We start from the raw sequence: 23616 nt of genomic DNA, 5'->3' as shown, positions 1-23616 counted from the left end.
GCTGGAATTCTGCAGTGTATCTTTCGTCGTAGAGATGAAAACTTTGTGACGAAAGGTTTATGTAACAATATAAAAATAATTTTTTTTTAGGATTTTCAAATAAGGATAACTAAATTGCAGCAATAGTAAGGTAGGAAACCAGAACCTGTTGTAATTCACGGGGAGATCAAAGGATGATCCGCGGTGGTAGAGATGATGGCGGAATTCGGCGACGATCTTTTAAGCAATTGTGGGAATTGCTTTGGATGGTTGTGGAGGGTTGATGGATAGCTGTGAAAGGGCAGTGAGACGCCAAGAACGCTGCTCTGATACCAGGTGTTAGAACCCTTGCAGATTTTAAACTTGGGGTTGATCTCTTTAGGGGATCGGCCTCCTTGGAACTCTATAGGGGTTCCTCCCTCCAAGTTGCTGCTCAAAGGTTGCAGAAAAGAGTCATCTATTGCTTATGAAAAGAGAAGGAATATTTGCTGCTCAAAAGTTGCTGCTCAAAGGTTGCAGAAAAGGGGTTCCTCCCTCCAAGTTGCTGCTCAAACGATGATTTGCACACAACAAATGGAGAAGGTTTTGCATAAAGCATGCAGGGGCATTTTGGTACAACTTGAGCAGCAAATTAAAGGAGATCCAATAGAATTTGAAGATCCAAACCTATTTCCTTTGCTTGCTGAATTTTCAGATATATTTGACGAGCTGCACAACCTACCTCTTACTCGTCGGCATGATCATTGTATAATGATTTTTCCAGTCAAATCTCCAGCAAATACTCAACCATATCGGTGTCTATATCTTCAGAAGGATGAAGTAGAAAGGATTTTAAAAGAGATGCTTGAAATAGGAGTTATTCGGCCAAGTTGCAACATCTACTTTTCACCGGTGCTACTTGTACGCAAGAAGGACGGAACATGGCGAATATGCGTTGATTATCGAGCTCTCAATGGCATAACCATCAAGAACAAATACCTTATTCCAATAGCAGATGAATTGCTAGATGAAAGGGAGCACAAATCTTCACAAAACTGGACCTTCGATCCGGGTATTATCAAATACGAGTGTATGAAGAAGTCATACCGAAAATCGCCTTTCGAACACACAACGGCCACTACGAATTTTTACTTTCTTCAACAAAAGGTGAAATATCTTGGGCATATCATATCAGAGGAAGGTGTGACATTGGACCCTTTCAAAATTGGAGCAATGCAAAACTGGCTGACCCCGAGGAACATAAAATTGCTACATGGCTTTCTGGGTTTAACAGGCTACTACTGCAAGTTCGTGAAAAAGTATGAAGAGATCAGTGCACCACTTACTTCTTTACTGAAAAAATATGTCTTCCAATGGTCGGACAGAGCCTTCGCTGCCTCCGACAAACTTAAGGCAGCCATGACGACGACGCTAGTGCTAGCGCTACCAGATTTCAACCGACCCTTCATCATTAAGGCTGATGCATCTGGAGACAGAATGGGAGACGTTCTCATGCAAGATGGTCGACCACTCACATACATTAGCAAGACATTGTCTCCCCCCTATCAAAACATGTTAACATGTGATAAGGAGATGCTTGCCATTGTGCACGCAGCAACGAGGTGGAGATCGTACTTGATCAGGCGATACTTTCAAATCAAGACCGACCATAAAAGCCTAAAATATCTCTTGGAGCAGAAGACATCTTCCCCCGAACAGTAAAAATGGGTAACAAAACTTCTTGGATTTGATTATGAAATAACTTACAAAAGGTGGAAAGAGAATGTTCTTGCAGATGCGCTTTCGCAACTACCCGAGCAAGTTGAAGTTTCGGCCGTTTCACTTCCGACCAGCGACTTTCTTAAGGATATTAAGATGGAATGACAGGAAGATTCAGAGACTACTAAGATTATAAAAAAAAAATTTGGAGGAAGCACGAAGCCCCATGGCTCATTACAATCGGGACTCAAAAGAATTATGCTATAAGGGACGCATTGTGCTTGTGACAAATTCTACTTGCATCTTCAAGAGCAGATTTTGGACAAGGTAATGTAGGGTACTAAATTGAAATGGAGTACGATATATCACCCACAAACCAACAGCCAGACGGAAGTTTTAAATAGGTGCTTAGAGATAGCCCAAAGCCACCCACCAAATATGACTACCCAAAGAGAACTCCAGACCCAGCCAAGTGCCATTATTGATCGACGGATCGTGACTCGACGACGATGACCCACTAATGAAGTGCTAATACAGTGGGCAAACCCACCAATAGAAGATGCCACTTGGGAGAACTATGATGACTTGAAGATCAAATTCTCAGAATTCATGAATCATCAGCCTCGAGGACAAGGCTAATTTGAAGAGGGCGGGTCTGTTAGGACTCTAGCTTGGAGAGTCCTAATTGAGAGGGACATTCTGTTAGGACTCTAGCTAGGAGAGTCCTAATTGAGAGGGGCATTCATGTAGGTGGTGTTTTCTTAAAGAAGAATTAGGAGTTGTAAGGGAATAGGAGTCTTGACTAGGAGTCCTATTAGGAGTTGGTTAGAAGTAAGAGTCTTAAGTAGGAGTCCTATTAGGAGTTAAGGTTTAGAAGCCCTATAAATAGCCATGTATTCCTTCTCTTTTCATAAGCAATAGATGACTCTTTTCTACAGCCTTTGAGCAGCAACTTGGAGGGAGGAACCCCAATAGAGTTCCAAGGAGGCCGATCCCCTAAAGAGATCAACCCCAAGTTTAGAATCTGCAAGGGTTCTAACAGATATTCCACCTTCTTTTGAAGAAAGCAAAAATTCATAGTGGTTGTTATGTGTTCAAAAGGTGGTTTTCGGTATGACTTCTTCGCATACTCGTATTTGATGATACCCGGATCGAAGGTCCAGCTTTGTGAAGATTTGTGCTCCCTTTCATCTAGCAACTCATCTACTACTGGAATAGGATATTTATCCTTGATGGTTATGCCATTGAGAGCTCGGTAATCAATACATAATTGTCATATTACATCCTTCTTTCGTATGAGGAGCACCGGTGAAGAGTAGGGGCTGCAACATGGCCAAATAACTCCTATTTTGAGCATCACTTTTATAATTCTTTCTATTTCATCGTTCTGAATATGTGGATACTGATATGGCTGAGCATTTGTTGGAGATTTGCCTGGAAGAATCGTTATACAATGATCATGCTGACGGGTAAGAGGTAGGTTGCGCGGTTTGTCAAATATATCTGAAAATTCAGCAAGCAAAGGAAGTAGATTTGGATCTTCAAATTTGGTTGGCTCTCCCTTAGTTTGCCGCTCAAGTTGTACCAAAAAGCTGCTGCATGCTTTATGCAAAACCTTCTCCATTTGTTGTGTGCAAATCGTTGTTACGTCGCCCCCACGTTTCCCATTCAGTATCACCTATTTCTCCTTACTGTAAAATTTCATAATTAGTTGCATAAAATTCCAAGAAATATCACCTAATGTCATCAACCATTTAATTCTGAGCATGGCCTCATGATCATCAAGAGGGAGAAGGAAGAAATATGCAATTATCTCTTGGTAAGGCCTCATGATCAGCAATAGTTTCACTTGTGAGCACCTACGATCATACTTCAAAATCAATCATCGGCGGCCTTAATGTCAAACCTGCTGTAATTCTCGATAGATAAAGCCATCTAGACAGCAACCATACTATTTAGAAAGTTATTAGTACTGCCCATGTTGATGAGAACAGTGATCGGTTGTTGTTTGAGAAGGCCTCCAACTTTCGTCGTTTGCGGGTTTGAGTAGCCGGCTAGTGCATGTACCGTAACTTCGATCGGTTGTGGCTCTTTTTCTACATCTTTTTCTTCATGTTCAAGGCTCTCTTTTGGATATTCAATGATCTCTTCTTCTATTGGTTCAATCATAAGAAGTCTCCCTTTACTACAGCGATGCTCATGGCTCCACGGCTCGTCGCAATGCCAACATAACCCCTTCGTATATCGCTCCTGAAGCTCTTCTCTTGTTAACCTCTTTGGTGTAGGGACTCGGTCAACAGTAAGGGGGGCTAAGGGCTTTAGTATTTCTGGTTGAGGAGCGACCCTAGTCCTCCGAGCTTAATGGTTCAGTTGCTCCTCTTAATGTCGTGCGCATGAGATGGCTGCCATAAGCATGTACGGTTGTCGTGCTTAAACTTTTCCTCAGATCTCCGACTTCAAGCCCTCAACGAAGGTCCTCAATAGTTGTTTTTGAGACCAATCACGAGTTTGATTAGATAACCTTTCAAACCTGGTTTGGTACTCCTGAATGGTGGAGGTTTGTCGGATCTTTGCTAGTTGTTCGTCAATATTCTCATAATTCGTTAGTTTGAAGGGGATCAATAGTCCTTCTTTGAATTGTCGCCATGAAAGGACTCCATAAGTGTGTTCAAACCAGTCAAACTACTGTATGGCATCCCCTTCAAGATGTATAGCTGTAATTTTCACCATAGATGCGTCTGCAGTTTTGTGGTACCGAAAATATCGCTCCGCGCGCGAGATACAACCAATCGGGTCTCCTTCTTCCCATCTAGGAAAATTTACCCTCATGAATGGATAGTTGGGGTTAGTCATAGAGCCTCCCCTCCCTTGGAACTCAACTCTTCGGGCCTGGTGTGATTGGGCAAAGCTCTCTCCTTGATATGATTTTTTCGGGCTTAGTGGTCGGCCCAATCTGAGTTCGGTAAAGAGCGTCCGAATATTATCCTCCATTCGCGCCTCCAAGGCTTCAAATTTAGTATTGATTGCCTCCTTAGATGCCATAGTATATGCCTCCAAATCTATGATGTTAAGATCTCTCTTTTCTTGTTAGGTTAAAGGCATGTATAGGTTGAGAGAAGTGATGGTCGAAAGGGTTGGTGGATCGATGGATGTAGGCTACAATTCAGGCTTGTTTTGTGGCTGTTTTGGGTGTAGTTTAAGGGTGTGGTTTAGTAGAGTTTTAGGGCTATGGATGAAAGTTTTGGATCTGTGGTAAATGGCAGCAAAGGTTTGATAGAAATCAGTGGAAGTTGCAGCAAGTATGTGCTTTCTTGTAAGAGTAGAATTGTCGTCGAAGAAACAATGGTTTCTCGATGTAATTTCAACCAAAACCTTAAGATTATTGAGGAGGGAATTGATAGCAAAATAACAGTTTATATGACAGCAAGGATGTCTAATTTAATTAAGAGAATTTCGGTAGTATAACAGCAAGAAAATTCATGTAAGTTGAGATAGCAGAATTATCGTCGAAAAATTTCAGCGGGTTACGATGAAAATTTGCAGCAACACAAAATCGTTTTTAGAGATGAATTCCTTAATATATCAATCTTAGACGGAAGCCAAGATGATCTATGAAGTGTATAAGAAATTTCATTCAAAAAAGATTATAAATAGATGGGTTAAGGCAACAATATGCCGCTGAAATTTTCTGCAGCACAGATTTTTAAGTATAGCAGATTGGATGTAAAAGATCAGTGGTTTATATTGAGAATTTTTTGATGAAAAAAAAGGAAAATCCACTGTTAGGAAGTGTCAAAGCTATCATAAAAATTTCGTAGAGATTTAGATAGAAACAATATAGTATCAAGATCAAACAAACAGTGCTATGCGGCTGAAATTTTACAGTGCAGATTTTCAAGTATAGCAGATTATTCGTAAAAGATCAATGGTTTATATTGAGAATTTTTTAAAAAATCCAAAGGGAAATCTGCTATTAGGAAGTGTCAAAGATGTCATAAAAATTTCATAGAAATTTGGATAGAAAAAGCACAGTAGCAAGATCAAACAGATGGTGCTATGCGGCTGGAATTCTGTAATATAGGAACAGTTTTTTTTTTGGATTTTCGAATAAGGATATGAAAACTTTGTGACGAAAGGTTTATGCAGCAATATAGGAACAGTTTTTTTTTTGGATTTTCGAATAAGGATAACTAAATTGCAGCAGCAGTAAGGTAGGAAACCAGAACCTGTTGCAATTCACGGGGAGATCAAAGGATGATCCACGGTGGTGGAGATGATGGCGGAATTCGGCGACGATCTTTTAAGCAATTATGGGAATTGCTTTGGGAGGTTGTGGAGGGCTGATGGATGACAGTGGAAGGGTAGTGAGATGCCAAGAACGCTGCTCTGATACCAGGTGTTAGAACCCTTGCAGATTCTAAACTTGGGGTGGATCTCTTTAGGGGATCGGCCTCCTTGGAACTCTATAAGGGTTCCTCCCTCCAAGTTGCTGCTCAAAGGCTGCAGAAAAGATTCATCTATTGCTTCAGAAAAGAGAAGGAATACATAGCTATTTATAGGGCTTCTAAACCCTAACCCCTAATAGGACTCCTACATAAGACTCTTACTTCTAACCAACTCCTAATATGACTCTTAGTCAAGACTCATATTCTCTTACAACTCCTAATTCTTCTCTAAGAAAACACCTCCTACATGAATGCCTCTCTCAATTAGGACTCTCCTAGCTAGAGTCCTAACAGAATGTCCCTCTCAATTAGGACTCTCCTAGCTAGAGTCCTAACAGTTTTACATGAATGTCCCTCTCAATTAGGACTCTCCAAGCTAGAGTCCTAACAAATTCACGGGGAGATCAAAGGATGATCCGCGGTGGTGGAGATGATGGCGGAATTCGGCGACGATCTTTTAAGCAATTATGGGAATTGCTTTGGGCAGTTGTGGAGAACTGATGGAAGGTAGTGGAAGGGCAGTGAGATGCCAAGAACACTGCTCTGATACCAGGTGTTAGAACCCTTACAAATTCTAAACTTGGGGTTGATCTCTTTAGGGGATCAGCCTCCTTGGAACTCTATAGGGGTTCCTCCCTCCAAGTTGCTGCTCAAAGGCTACAGAAAAGATTCATCTATTGCTTATGAAAAGAGGTGGAATACATGACTATTTATAGTGCTTCTAAACCCTAACTCCTAATATGACTCTTACTTAAGACTCTTACTTCTAACCAACTCCTAATAGGACTCCTACTTCTAGCCAACTCCTAATAGGACTCCTACTCTAAACTCCTATTCCTTTATAACTCCTTATTCTTCTCTAAGAAATAACCTCCTAACCCTAGTCGGCCACTTCACCTCTTTAATAGGGGTCGGCTTAGGTAGGTTTTACATGAATGTCCCTCTCAATTAGGACTCTCCTAGCTAGAGTCCTAACAATCACCTCCCATTTCTAACTTAATCATCGTGCTAACTACAAATTTCTTAAGACATTTATTGTAACTTACTCCGGTGCGTCAATCACTTCTTCCGGCGAGCATCCGTCGATCATCCGATGAACCCTCGGTGATGCTTCTGCGGACTTCCGGCAAACTCCTGGACATGCGAAGATCCACTTGGCAAGTTTCGACGAGCTTCTTTGGCAAGCTCCTGGACTTCTTAGATTTGTTCCCGTAGAACCTCCGACGACCGTCCGAACTTCCGTCAAATTCTCGAACCTCCAACGTGATCATAGTTTTGACTCCGGCGCAACTCCTACTGCATGTCTTACTTTCATCGTAGTTAATCTTGCACACTTATCTCAACATATGGATTAGATAACAAATGACAATTGACGTCATCATCAAAATCCGAGATTCAACATGACTCTCATGAAACTTTTGGTAGAATATGGGTATTATGGCATCCTAACTCTATTAATGCTTGGTAGAATATGGGTATTATGGCGTCCATTGAGGAATGTGGTTTTCACATCCATCTGCCAGATCTCATAATCATAGTGTGCTGCAATAGCCAATAGAATTCTGATGGATTTTAGCATTGCTACGGGTGAGAAGGTTGTTAGGATCGGAGCGGCACTAAGAGGGGGGGGTGAATTAGTGCAGCGGTAAAGTGCGATAAACTTTTGACGATTTAAACACTTTCGGAAACTTCGTACGATAACAGCAACGTTTTCGTTTGAAACCGTTTCGATTGCATTTTAACTTGAAGGGATAAGTAAGATGGAGACAAAGAAGTAGAGCACTAAAGTGCAAATGGTTTGCAGTAATATAAATGACAATAAGTAAATGCAAACCAGAGATCACGCCGATTTTACAGTGGTTCGGTCAAATGACCAACATCCACTTGCAAGGCCCCTCTTCGATGAGGCTCCCACCTTCCACTAGCAAATCTCTTGAAGGGGAAGGGTAAATACCCCTCTTACAACTTTTTACAAGTGGTTCACTCTCTTACAGATTTTCAGCAAGAAAGAAGGAGGTGAACACTAGCAAATTGAAAACAAGACTAGCAAAGACTTTTCTAAGACCTTTCTCTCAATCAATTGCTTCTCAAAAAGTTGTAATCTTAGCTGAGATTTGAGGGGTATTTATAGGCCTCAAGAGGATTCAAATTTGGGCTCCAAAATTTGAATTCTCTTTGGATTCCCAAAGCTGGCGGTGCCACCGCCTGTCAGTGGTGGTGCCACCGCCTGTCAGTGTCTGACACTGACAGTGCTGGGCGATGCAACCGCCCAGTCTGGCGGTGCCACCGCCAGACCCTTCGGTTCACTAGTTGGGCTTCAAATTTAGCCCAAACCAAGTCTAATTTTGGGCCCAGTTAGCTCCTAACTAGGATATAGGATTATCTCTTAATCCTAATCCTAATTATAAGTGAACTACATAACAAAAAAAAACATCCTAAGTAAGTTTTCAACCGCGAACGTCGAGTCTTGTTCCGGCGAGCTTTCCGACGAACTTCTTCCGACGGACTCCCTGCAAGCTCCCGAACTTGTGATGACTTTAACGAGTAGCCGAGCCTTCTCGGTGATCTTTGTGAACCTCCGACGATCTCTTCGGCGAACTTCCGAAAATTTCGACAGGTTCCCGATTTCTTCTCGGTTGGTTCCAGCAGCATCTCCTACGATTCTTCGGACTCTTAAACGTCCATCAAACTTGACTCTGGTATTCTTGCTTTGTGTTTTCTGGTTATTGTAGTTAATCCTGCACACTTAACTCAATAATATGGATTAGATCAATTAACCCATCAATTGATTTTATCATCAAAATCCGAGATTCAACAATCTCCCCCTTTTTTATGATGACAATCAATTGATGACAGAGTTAAACATAACTCCCCCTATCTATATGCCATATTATGAGAAGATAAAAACACTTGAATTCTATCCCATTGAATTCAAGCATAAACCGATAAGTTCTAACTGTAGAACTTATCGTTATTCTCATTAAGCATAAGTAAATGCAAAACTTCGATGAATATCATTTTCAAGTCGAATGATAAGAGACAATTTTTACTACGACAGGAGATAAAGATTTTCAACATGAATTTCATGATATACATGTTAGACATGCTTTCAATATGATCAATCAATCTTGCGATATTCTCATAGATTTTGCAAGGCATATAAGACATTCATATCACACAAGCTTTTGCAATTCATATAAGTCATGATATTAAAATGGTACAAGTCATCATTTGTCTCCCCCTTTGTCATCAACAAAAAGGGAATGAGACTTGAAGCACATAATTTGTGATTATAACATCAGGAATTCAGCATTGATCATAAAAATTTTATCATTCAAAATTAAGTATGCTAAAATATTTACGCAGAGTTCATCTTAAAGGAAAATTCAGCATTCATCCATTTTATCAAATCTCTTCTTTCTATAAATAACAAAAAATTGTAGATGTACAAGGAAGAGATAGTGATAAAAAAAATTTCAAGTAGTAACTCCAATAAGTCAAGATCATAATTCGAATACAAATCCATTCAAATTCAATTCGTCAACTTGAAACTCATAATCAAGCCATCAAAAATAATTTTGAGATTCACAAAATATCATAAAATCATTAATCTTGATCAGATGGGAGCGGTGTTTGACTCAAGATAAGATAAGATAATTTAACATGTCATTTAGAATCGAAAGAGAAGGATCAGATTCACCGAGGAACGGAGAGAGGATGAAAAACTTTACGAAAAATCCATTCAAACAAGTTTATTCTTAGGGACAATTTAGCATACCTAATTCCCTTCTAATGAATTCAAATTGGTCTTCATTCAAAGCTTTTGTAAATATATCTGCTAATTGATGCTTTGTGTTAATGAATTCTAGAACAATATCATTGTTAAGGACATGATCACATATGAAATGATGCCTAACGTCGATGTGCTTAGTTCTAGAGTGCTGAATTAGATTTTTAGTAAGACATATGGCACTAGTATTATCACATTTTATGGGAATGTTTTTAAAGTGAATTCCATAGTCTTCTAATGTATTTTTCATCCAAACAACTTGTGCATAGCATGCACTTGCAGCAATGTATTCGGCTTCCGCCGTAGATAGTGCAACTGAATTTTGTTTCTTGGAAGTCCAAGAAACAAGTGCATGTCCTAAAAATTGGCATATTCCGGATGTACTTTTTCTATCTATCCTACATCCGTCAAAATCGGCATCTGCATAAGTTATTAAATCGAATTTTTCAGATTTTGGATACCACAGTCCTAGATTTGGAGTTCCTTTAAGATACTTAAATATTCTTTTAACACTTTTAAGATGAGATAATTTAGGATTTGATTGAAACCTAGCGCAAAGTCCTATACTAAACATAATATCTGGTCTAGTCGCGGTGAGGTAGAGTAGACTACCTATCATTCCCCTATATGTTTTTTGATCGAAATTTTCACTATTTTCATCCATATCTAACTTAGTCGCAGTACTTATAGGGGTGTTTATTACTTTTGAATTATCCATGTTAAATTATTTTAACAATTCTAATGTATATTTAGATTGGTTAAGAAATATACTATCCCTAAGTTATTTGATTTGTAATCCGAAAAAAAAAGTTAATTCACCCATTAAGCTCATTTCAAATGCATGACTCATACATTTAGCAAATGATTCACATAGTGATTCATCCGAAGAGCCAAAAATAATATTATCAACATAAATTTGCACAATAAGAAAATTATTTTCAAAATGTTTAATAAACAATGTAGTATCAACCTTGCCTTTGGTAAAATTATTTAAAATAAGAAAGGAACTAAACCCTTCATACCAAGCTCTAGGAGCATGTTTCAAGCCATAGAGAGCCTTAGTCAATTTGAATACATGATTAGGAAGAAGAGAATTTTCAAATCCAGGAGGTTGTTCGACATATACTTCTTCGGAAATAAAACCATTCAAGAAGGCACTTTTGACATCCATTTGAAATAGTTTAAAATTATTATTACTAGCATAGGCAAGGAGCATCCTTATGGCTTCTAATTGAGCCACGGGAGCGAAGGTTTCTTCGTAATCGATACCTTCTTCTTGGTTGAAACCTTTGGCCACTAATCTAGCCTTGTTTCTAGCCACGATACCATTTTCGTCTTGCTTGTTTCTAAAGACCTATTTAGTACCAATGACTTGTTGGGAAATCATGGGGGGGGGCGACATCATATGCGCAGCGGAAGAACAAGAAAACAAAAATCCCCGATTCCCAAAAAGATGTTCATCGTCGTGCGAAGATTGGTGCGCAAAATCCGCAAAAACACAAAACTGCGTATAGAGATTGTGTTACCTAGGGAGATCGTATATCCCTGTTTCCTTGCAGATCCTTAGGAGAGGGTGAAGGAGGTCAAGCGTCCTCCTCTCTAGCGGTGATCCACACAGCAGGGTTGCGACGACGCTCCTCAAAACTCCAGGCCTACTCTGAGATGGAGAGGGAGAGGAGAATAGGAAGGGCAAGCAAAGACTCTAGCCTATGAGGCTGTGAATCCCTCCTATTTATAGAGATCCCGTGTCAAAACCCTAATGGGTCCTTTCCCTAGTGGGTATTGGATCTGCATCCAATAAGACAAGGGCTCCGTCGGATATCTCATATCCGAACCTCTACTCATCGCAATGCCTACCATATGTGTGTGACCCTCTAGGCCCAATATCGAGCTGGCCGTGAGTCATACCTGTCAGAACTCCTTCTAACTCAGTGAATTATTATCTCTGTAATAATTCACTCGACTCATCGACTACGGAAGTACTAGGCCACTACGCCGTAGTCCCCAGACGATACAGGGGAATCCAATCCATTGGACCTGTCTGTCCTCAGTTACCATGTACCTATAGTCCCTCATCCATCTAATATCCTAGAGACCGTATATCGAGCATGGTGCTGTCAGACCCATACGGTTTCTACTCGAGTCTCGCTCTAATCGGATTCTCCCGGAGAACTCTTTCTCTCTCAACCCGAATGACCCTGGCCAGGGATTTGTCTGAGCAAGAACACATGGGATATTCCTCTCATGATACCGAGAGTGGATGATCCTCTATCGACACTCAATAGCCCTCGTAAGGTCGACTACCACTCCCAATGACCAGCTGTACTAGATCTGGGAACAGCCAAACCTATAAGTCTGGTATCAAAGAGTGGAGCACTCATACAGGACATCCTTGGTGTCTCAAGTCTAAGAACCAGATACACCACTAGGACTACGGAATCGTTGTCTGACAATAAGGCATCATCAACCATCCAGCATTCCGTAAGCGGATCAATCAGTGAACTCATTCTCCAATGAGCACCTGTACTGTATCCCTAGTGTCCCTACACGAGCAGCTATGAGACCAGCTGCATCCATCATATGGACGGGTATACAGCACACCAGTCTATCCGGTTATCACGATGTCCCTCTCGAGTAACCTATGACCGGGATTATTTAGGATATGTGTTTAAAGGTGAATCGATCTCATTATCGTGATCTCATCACGATCCGATTCCCATTGCACAAATCCAAGGACATCACAATATATATGCATTTATGCAATAGTTATAAAGTGATATATGCCAAAATATAATAAGCAAAAAGATTCTGTATCAAGTCACACGTGCCATCACTCACGTGATTGGCTTGCTGGGCACTTATGACTAGCAATCTCCCACTTGACCTAAAGCCAATCACCTATGTGTCTGATCCCCATCAGACCCCTGTGACGCTCAAAGACAATCTGAGACAATGGCTTTGTTAGTGGATCTGCAATGTTATCTTCGGATGGAACTCTTTCCACTGCTACATCTCCTCGGGTCACGATCTCTCTGATAAGGTGGAACCTCCTCAGAACATGCTTAGATTTCTGATGAGACCTAGGTTCCTTCGCTTGAGCAATTGCCCCGTTGTTGTCGCAATATAGGGAAATCGGCTCCTCACTATCCGGCACGACTCCCAAATCTGTGATGAACTTCTTCAACCAGACTCCCTCCTTTGCTGCATCTGATGCAGCAATGTACTCCGCCTCTGTGGTCGAGTCAGCAGTGGTATCTTGCTTGGAACTCTTCCAGCACACTGCTCCTCCATTCAAGGTGTACACATACCCTGAATTCGACTTGCTATCATCGACATCAGACTGAAAACTTGAGTCAGTGTAGCCTTCAACCTTAAGGCTATTACCTCCATATACTAGTAAAAGATCCTTAGTCCTTCTCAAGTACTTAAGGATACATTTTACTGCTTTCCAGTGCTCCAAGCCTGGATCCGCCTGATACCTGCTCGTGACACTCAGAGCATGTGCTATATCAGGCCTAGTACATAGCATGGCATACATGATAGACCCTATTGCTGAGGCATAAGGTATCATATCCATGTTCGCCCTTTCTTCTGGAGTCTTTGGGGACATACTCGTAGAAAGCGATATCCCATGTCTCATCGGTATGAGACCTCTTTTGGAATTTTCCATGCCAAACCTTTTGACAATAGTTTCTATGTACCTGGACTGGGACAAGCCAAGCATCCTTTTGGATCTATCTCTATAGATTCTAATCCCCAAGATATAAGATGCTTCTCCTAAGTCCTTCATGGAGAAGTGTCTAGATAACCAAGCCTTTATTATGGATAGCATTCCTATGTCATTCCCAATGAAGAGGATGTCATCCACATATAACACCAAAAAGCTAATAGCGCTCCCACTTACCTTTCTGTATACACAAGGCTCATCTTCGTTCTTAACGAAGTCATAAGATCTGATTGCCTCATCAAATCTTATGTTCCAACTTCGGGAAGCTTGCTTTAGTCCATAAATGGATCTAAGCAACCTACACACCTTATCTGGGCAGTTCTTGGACATGAATCCCTCAGGTTGCATCATATACACCTCCTCCTCCAGGTTCCCGTTGAGGAATGCGGTTTTCACATCCATCTGCCAGATCTCATAATCATAGTGTGCTGCAATAGCCAATAGAATTCTGATGGATTTTAGCATTGCTACGGGTGAGAAAGTTTCGTCGTAGTCAACACCTTGCCTTTGACGATACCCCTTAGCCACTAGCCTTGCTTTATAGGTCTCTACCTTTCCATCTACTCCGATCTTTTTCTTAAAGATCCACTTGCAACCGATGGGTACAATACCTTCGGGTGCATCAACTAGGTTCCAAACCTTATTGGAGTACATAGAATCCATCTCAGAATTCATGGCTTCTTTCCACTTCCCGGAGTCTATACTCATAATAGCCTCCTCGTAGGTCTGAGGATCAATATCCTCTACATCCTCTGCTCTAATATGTCCCACATATCTCTCAGGAGGATGGGATACTCTATCAGACCTGCGTAAAGTAGAAACTTGTGTATTAGATACCTGAACAGACTCGGGCTGTAGAGTGGTGCTTGAGCTTGGTTCTCCAACCTCGCTCAATTCTATCATTCTCCCACTGTCTCCGTCAAGAATGTGTTCCTTCTCAAGGAACACTGCTCTCTTAGCTACAAAGACCTTTTGGTCCTCGAGATGATAGAAGTAATACCCACAAGTTTCCTTGGCGTATCCCACAAATTTACATCGCCCTGTCCTTGATTCTAACTTATCGGGGTTGTGTCTTTTAACATGGGCAGAGCAGCCCCAAATCTTAACTACTTTAAGATCAGGCTTCTTCCCTTTCCATATCTCATATGGTGTAGACACCACCGACTTAGTTGGAACTCTGTTCAGAAGGTAAGCTGCGGTTTCTAGGGCATATCCCCAGAATGAGATGGGTAGGTCAGCGAAACTCATCATGGACCGTACCATATCTAATAATGTACGATTTCTCCTTTCAGAGACACCATTGAGCTGAGGTGTATAAGGAGGTGTCCATTGGGATAATATCCCATGGTCCTTGAGGAAGTGAGTAAACTCTGTACTTAAGTACTCACCTCCTCGATCTGATCGAAGAGTTTTGATACTCTTTCCAGTCTGGTTCTCCACCTCATTCTTATACTCTCTGAATTTCTCAAAGGCCTCGGACTTGTACTTCATTAAGTACACATATCCATACCTTGAGAAATCATCAGTAAATGTAATGAAGTAGGAGTAACCTCCAATGGCATGAGTTGACATGGGTCCACATACATCACTATGTATGAGTTCCAACAACTCAGTGGCTCTCTCTCCAGTTCCACTAAATGGAGAGTTGGTCAGTTTTCCACGAATGCAAGGCTCACAAGTTGCATATGACACATAGTCGAATGGATCTAGATATCCATCATTTAGCAACTTTTGAATCCTTCTTTCATGGATGTGACCTAGCCTACAATGCCACAGGTATGCACTGTTCAACTCATCTCGTTTCCTTTTGGACACATTTATATTCATGATATGTGGAGTGGTGTCTAACATAAATAAACCATTATGCAATGTTCCTTTCGTGATGATCTTATCATCTAATAATATCGAACAACCATTGTTCTCAAAAACAAATTTATATCCACTAACTGTTAAACATGAAATGGAGATAATGTTTTTGATAATAGAAGGAACAAAATAACATGCATCTAATGCAATAAAAGCTCCACTAGGCAGATGTAGGGCGACCTCGCCAACAGCTAATACAGTAACTTTTGCTCCATTACCCATCTTGAGGTCCATCTCGCCTCTCTCTAGTCTCCTAGGCCTTGCCAGAACCTGCAACGAATTACATATATGATAAGCACTACCGGTATCTAATACCCATGTGTTATCATAAGAGTCTGACAAATGGAGACTGATCATGAATGTACCTGAAGCTTCATCAAGCTTTTGTTTCGCCCTTTCTGCAAGGTACTCTTTGCAGTTTCTCTTCCAGTGCCCATCTTTACCACAGTGGAAGCACTGGCCTTTGTCCTTTGTTGGGTCTTTCTTAGCAACCTTTGCTTTACCTTGTTTGCCCTTGCCCTTTCCCTTCTTAAGGGACCTTTCTGCTTTCCTTTTCTTTCTGGTCTCACCAGTGTAGAGAACTGGCTTCTCTTTCTTAATAGTACTCTCTGCCTCCCTCAACATATTGAGGAGCTCTGGGAGAGTCACCTCAAGCTTGTTCATATTAAAGTTCATTATGAACTGTGAAAAGGAATCTGGTAGGGACTGAAGCACAATGTCCACACACAAGTTATCCTCTAGGACCATTCCTAGACCTGTGAGTTTCTCTATCCACTCAATCATCTTTAGGACATGGTTCTGAACCGGTGTCCCCTCAGTCATCCTAGCGCGGAAAAGGCTCTTGGATATCTCATATCGTTGAGTCCTTCCCTGTTCCTCAAACAATTTACGGACATGTAGGAGAATGGATCTGGCATCCATCTTTTCATGTTGTCTCTGTAACTCTGGAGTCATAGAGCCCAACATATAGCACTGAGCAAGAGTGGAGTCATCAATGTACTTCACGTAGCGAGCGATCTCATCCTCGCTTGCCCCTTCTTCGGGCGTAGGCATCACTGTATCAAGGACGTACACGATTTTCTCCGCTGTGAGAACAATTCTCAAGTTACGGAGCCAATCCGTATAATTTGGACCAGTGAGGCGGTTGACATCAAGTATGCCACGTAAGGGATTTGAAAGCGACATTTTCTGAAAATAAAGATGTAGCAAAAATGAATAACATGCAGATTTTGCAAGAAATAAACTATCAAGATATGGACTTCTATCTTAATATGCTCCCACTATTTTACTAACGAGTCACGCGACACCCTCAGCACGTGAAACGGAAGTCTCCGGCAGACTTCTAGTGGGGATCAGGATCCAATCAGCGTCTTAGTGTAACCTCGAGGGACTCGACCAATCACACTAAGCCTAAAAGGTAGACAACTCTTGCCGATCACAACTCCTTGTGATTCCCGTCCTGTTCGGCCTCCGAATCACCATGGCCTCGAGGGACTCGACCAACCATGATGCTCGGTTAAGTCAACACCTTCGTTACAAGATGAGTCTGATTTGATGATATACCCTCGAGGGACTCGACCAAGCATATCATGCCCTCAGGTCACCGGTGACATCTCTATGTCGTAAGCAAGATAGCGAATCGTGATATAGGTGAGTCTCGAGGGACTCGACCAACTCAACCTACACCGGGATTCGGTTCCTACTCATAACGATGGAAGGCCACGTGGGTCAATCTAATTGCCTCACGTTTACCGACTTAATATTATCGAGAGATGTTTCTATGATTTGGTCTCCTAATATGACATGTCACACATATACATATTTAATATATATCTACATCGCATGCAAATATATATACATATCTAGTATGTGTATAAGCAATCACACCAGATGATCATGGACCACAACCTAATATGATTAGGCCCGAGCCAGTAGGCCTAATCACTCACATCAAGATCAAAGAGTGGAGCACTCATACAAGACATCCTTGGTGTCTCAAGTCTAAGAACCAGATACACCACTAGGACTACGGAATCGTTGTCTGACAATAAGGCATCATCAACCATCCAGCATTCCGTAAGTGGATCAATCAGTGAACTCATTCTCCAATGAGCACCTGTACTGTATCCCTAGTGTCCCTACACGAGCAGCTATGAGACCAGCTGCATCCATCATATGGACGGGTATACAGCACACCAGTCTATCCGGTTATCACGATGTCCCTCTCGAGTAACCTATGACCGGGATTATTTAGGATATGTGTTTAAAGGTGAATCGATCTCATTATCGTGATCTCATCACGATCCGATTCCCATTGCACAAATCCAAGGACATCACAATATATATGCATTTATGCAATAGTTATAAAGTGATATATGCCAAAATATAATAAGCAAAAAGATTCTGTATCAAGTCACACGTGCCATCACTCACGTGATTGGCTTGCTGGGCACTTATGACTAGCAGAATGTTCGTGGCCATCCCAAGGCGGTCGAGACTCGGCGCCATGGAGCATTGAAACTTTCTCTTCGGCATGCGAAGGATATGTCCGGAGGAGGCTGAAGTGTGCAATGAGTTCAGCATGTTGCTAGGCCTTGAGGGGTGCAGCGGTGGCTGTATTGACGTGGAGGCGCAATCTAGCAAGTGCGTTTGCAAGAGGCAGAACAATGCACAGTTTGTTCAACAAATCGGAGTAGTCCAAGGGGATGGTGGTCTCCGAAATGAAGAGAGATGTTGCTCCAACGGGATAGTTATCCAGGAGGGATAAGTCCCGGCTCTCCAGAGGGAGAATCATGTGAGACGGACCTCACATGTTGAGGAGGAGTACCTCAACAAACAACAACTCCACGAAGCTCGATGGACTGAGCAAGCAGCGAGGAGTTGTCGCATGATCTCGCTTGAGAGAATGCATTGGTGGATGCATTGCAAGATCAAGTGGGGGAGCGACCTAAAGCAACTTAAATGAAGGCACACTTGGAGTCGATGTGGAGATCAGACTCAAGGGAGGGCTGACCCGTGGAATGGTGGGCGTGAGGGCCACCATCGACTCAATGCAAAAACGAGGAGCGGAGCAACTTGGGTGTAACTTGGCGAAGTACTCAAGCCGCATGAAGGGAGCCAGCATAGAAGTTGGAACATGGAACAGAGGCACAGTGCTTTCCCTAGACAGAGGTCAAGGACATGAACTCTTGCAGAGGCAGGAGTAGAATCATGCTGTTCCCTGGGTCCTTCATTCTGACAGAGCGGACTCATCTTGCATGGTGCCAAAGACGAAGGGAGCTTCGGGGCACATGCACCTTATCTCGGAGGAGCATTCGATGGAGGAACTAAGGCGACTCAATTTGCGGAGGCGAAGTTGGGTACAGAAGGCCTTAGCACGGGGCAAGAGGATGCAGAGGCGGGTACTCTTGAAGAATATGCCACAGTGTTGCCATTCGAGTTGCTATGAAGGAAGCGGTGCGCAGTGGAGATTGTGCTGGTAGGGGCAGAGGCCCAGGATCCAGGCAATGGTGCACAAATTACAGCGAAGTCGGTGGACTTCGGGAGTTACTAGGCGATGGACTGTCCTAGAGCGGTGCTTCATCTAGGTGTGACCCAAGAGTGGGTGGATGAAGGTCGATTGCCAAAGGAGCGAACAAAATCGAAGGTGGAGGAGACCCTGCGATGTATTGGCAGAGGCCACACATGGAGGGTTCACAATTCGAGTTTATTCCACAAGGATCAGAATGCAATGGAGATGTTACCAGGAGGCGACATGGTGCAGCGGATCGTGGTGGAACAGTTCGTGGCAATGTGACACACACGACAAAGTCCCGTGAGGGATGAGATCATATGGAGGTATGATCGGGAGCTACTGGGAGCTCCGCTTTGGTGAACAACACGACGGCAAGAAGGGCTATGGATTCAAGGAGTGAAGGCCATGGTACCGCAAAGGCGGGTCTTCCGGGCGTGCACCGAATTTTACATCGGATGAAAACCTTGGTCATCAGCATATGGGGGCTGTGTTCCACCAAGGGAAAAGTTCGAATGCAAGTACCAGTGAGTTCCATGGGAGGGACTTGATCATGCAGAGGTATGATCGAAGCAGCTGGAGAGTTGGACTGCTCCAGAGCTCATATTCGCTTAAGGGAGCCTGACAAGTCAGAGGACAAGGTCGAGTAAGCGAACGTTGCTACCAAGGAAGCTAAGGAGAACAGAATCGGTGCTAACTCTACAATGTGATGGCAGAGGCCATGCTTGGGAGTTGCAGTCTGTCTTTCCATCGACCAAACGGACTGCTTGGAGAACACAGTGGTGTTGAAGCAGGGGGTCGAAAGGGGCGAGGAAGCGACGACGAGTCCAGAGGGACTTAGCTACCCAAAATCAAGCATCAGTCAGAATGGAGGTGGACTCAGAGGAGTGCCACAGAGACATTTCTACTGATCATGCAGAAAAGGGATACAGAGGCGAGGCGACGGATAGTAGGGCCATGGGCATGCTAGCGCCATGGTACCGCAGAGGCGGGACTTCCGTGCAAGTCATTGATCCCTTGCTCTCATGGAGGGAGAGCGCTTGGTCGTGAAAGGGGCCGAGGAGGTGGAGAATGCAGAGGCAATCTTCAAGTACCGAGACAAGGCTGAAGGGCAGAGGCCGAAGAACTTCGTAAGACCGGTGTCAACAAGTTTCTCATCAAGATAGCCGTAAGTGAAGGACTTCGGGTCATGCAATAGTGCACGACCAAGGAACGAAGCAAGCAGTATGCGGTGCTGTACCTTTGCTACTCAGTGGAGTAGGCGGCAGGGTTGATGGAGAAGACAGTACAATCCCAGAGGCGACCTCATCTATCAGAGAATTACTCCAAGTTGGGGTGAAAACTTCCCGCATTCCAGAAGTTCGATGGCATTGAGAAGGTGAATCACAGTAGCCAACTCAACGCAAGGAGTGCAAACACTTCAAGTACTTCAGAAGTGTGAGCAAAGAGCAGGCGAAGGCCAGTAACCAGCTCGATGCATGAAGTACAATCTCGAGGAGGCGGGCGAAGTCAAGTAACCTTTGCCTTCTCAACTCTTAAGAGAATGGGCGAAACCGAGTACCCCAGTTCTCTTATCTACCCAGCAGAGGAGCTCTGCACAAGTTCAAAGACCCTTCGAAGATAATGGAAGACAATAGTTGTCAAATCCTCACCAACGGTGATCAGTGCTATTGAGAGTAGATTGTCCGCTTCATTTCCCAACGAAATGCCAATCGAAAGCGGAAGTGATGCGAACCTACTTGGATGTGACAACTAACTGAAAGAAGAGTCAATGAGCAGATGTTGTGGAGGAAGGACCCAAAACTTCAGAAGTTTGCGAGGCGATACTCGTTAAAGCTCCAACAAGCATCCACCCAGTTCAAGCAGCATGTGGAAATTTTGAGAAACTGGCGCAGTAAGAATGGTCTTTTCCTTCATTTGGTGGATCCGCAGGAATCAACGAGGATCAACACAACTCAGCCAACCCCACACCAGAGTCAAAGTCATTGGCGAGTTGAAGCAGCATGGCGGATCAAAGGTTCGACTACTCAAAAACAGCAGTGGAGAGCAGCTGGGAGCTAGGAGGCGCATTGCAGCTGGAGCGGAAGATTGAAGACTCAGCAAAGGTGAAGAGTTGCAGTGTTCACAAAGGCTTTGACGAGGACGTCGAAGGGATAAGTGGGGGAGAATGTCACGGACAAACTTTGAAACAGGATGTTTGATGTAATGCTTATATCTGTCCGTGTCTGTTGGCATGTTCATGCCTTGTACAGCGTGTAGAGGGGCAGCCGAAGGCTTATAAGTCCCATTTTAGTTGGGTTGGTGGCCTCGTTAGGCTTGTAAATAAAGGTAGTGTCATGTGGACACGTGAGAGAGCTTCTCGGTCTGTAATGGACCATTTTACCCTTTGTTGTGCCACTGTTCAGAGCTTGTAAAGTCTGTTTGTAATTTGCATTGTCTATGAAGTGTTTTTCGGACATGTTTGCTTGTGGATCCCGATTGAGGCGTTCTCTTTAACCCGTTCTCTCTTTTGTTGGTCCTAAGGGACAATGGGAGGCTTCGGGGAGGCTGACCTTTGCGGACGGACACGCAAGGGTGCCGCACGACTTAGACAAATTCAGCTAAGTCCGTGTCACTTCGCCGCACAGCCCACCGCCGACAGCAGCAGCAGCAGGGCAGGATGAGGTCATTAGGGTTTTCTGGACAAAAGATAGTTTTGCCCCTAAGAATTTGAGAAATTTCAATTTCTGTCTTCTGTCTAAATTATAAAAATACCCCTAGGAATTAAGAAATTCCCTATATGTCTTTGATTTCATAAAATACTAATTAATTAAAAAGTTTAGTTGATTATTATTTTTATTATTATCTAGTAGTCCTACATGATAATGATTATTTATACATGTGATGTATGATGTGTGGATGGATGATCATAGACCGTGTGATGTGTGTACTTGTGATTATTATTATTGGGGTCTGCGAGTCTCCATTATATTTCTCGTTTATTGTTGGGCCTACGTGCCTATGATTAAGTTGTAATCACATGAGGAGGCGCAGCGGGAGCGTGGATGTGATAGTGGGACCCATGAGACGGACGATCGCGATGCATGAAGATGCATCGAGATGTCGACGGAACCGACGAGGACGAGATAAACGATCACAGGGCATAGAGATACACCATTGCACACATAGATCTTGATGTGAGTGATTAGGCCTACTGGCTCGGGCCTAATCACATTAGGTTGTGGTCCATGATCATCTGGTGTGATTGCTTATACACATACTAGATATGTATATATATTTGCATGCGATGTAGATATACATTAAATATGTATATGTGTGACATGTCATATTAGGAGACCAAATCATAGAAACATCTATCTCGATAATATTAAGTCAGTAAACGTGAGGTAATTAGATTGACCCACGTGGCCTTCTATCGTTATAAATAGGAACCGATTCCCATTGTAGGTTGAGTTGGTCGTGTCCCTCGAGACTCACCTATATCGCGATTCGTTATCTTGCTTATGACATAGAGATGTTACCGGTGACCTGAGGACATGGTATGCTTGGTCGAGTCTCTCGAGGGTAGGTATATCATCAAATTAGACTCATCTTGTAACGAAGGTATTGACTTAACCAAGCATCATGGTTGGTCGAGTCTCTCGAGACCATGGTGATTCAAAGGCCGAATAAGACGGGAATCACAAGAAGTTGTGATCGGCAAGAGTTGCCTACCTTTTAGGCTTAGTGTGATTGGTCGAATCCCTCGAGGTTACACTAAGACACTGATTGGATCCTGATCCCCACTAGAAGTTTGCCGGAGACTTCCGTTTCACGTGCTGAGGGTATCGCGTGACTCGTTAGTAAAATAGTGGGAGGATATTAAGATAGAAGTCTATATCTTGATAGTTTATTTCTTGCAAAATCTGCATGTTATTCATTTCTGTTGCATCTTTATTTTCAGAAAACGTCACTTTCAAATCCCTTATGTGGCATACTTGATGTCAACCGCCTCTCTGGTCTAATTTATACGGATTGGCTCCATAACTTGAGAATTATTCTCATGGCGGAGAAAATCATGTACGTCTTTGATACAGTGATGCTTGCACCTGAAGAAGGGGCAAGCGAGGATGAGATCGCTCGCTACGTGAAGTACATTGATGACTCCACTCTTGCTCAGTGCTATATGTTGGGCTCTATGACTCCTGAGTTACAGAGATAACATGAAAAGATGGATGCCAGATCCATTCTCCTACATGTCCGTAAATTGTTTGAGGAACAGGGAAGGACTCAATGATATGAGATATCCAAGAGCCTCTTCCACGCTAGGATGGTTGAGGGGACACCAGTTCAGAACCATGTCCTAAAGATGATTGAGTGGATAGAGAAACTCACAGGTCTAGGAATGGTCCTAGAGGATAACTTGTGTGTGGATATTGTGCTTCAGTCCCTACCATATTCCTTTTCACAATTCATAATGAATTTTAATATGAACAAGCTTGAGGTGACTCTCCCAGAGCTCCTCAATATGTTAAGGGAGGTAGAGAATACTATTAAGAAAGAGAAGCCAGTTCTCTACACTAGTGAGACCAGAAAGAAAAGGAAAGCAGAAAGGTCCCTT

This window comes from Musa acuminata, chromosome BXJ2-6, assembly GCF_036884655.1.
Source record: "Musa acuminata AAA Group cultivar baxijiao chromosome BXJ2-6, Cavendish_Baxijiao_AAA, whole genome shotgun sequence".
Taxonomy (NCBI): domain Eukaryota; kingdom Viridiplantae; phylum Streptophyta; class Magnoliopsida; order Zingiberales; family Musaceae; genus Musa; species Musa acuminata.
Note: the sequence above shows the minus strand (reverse complement) of the source record.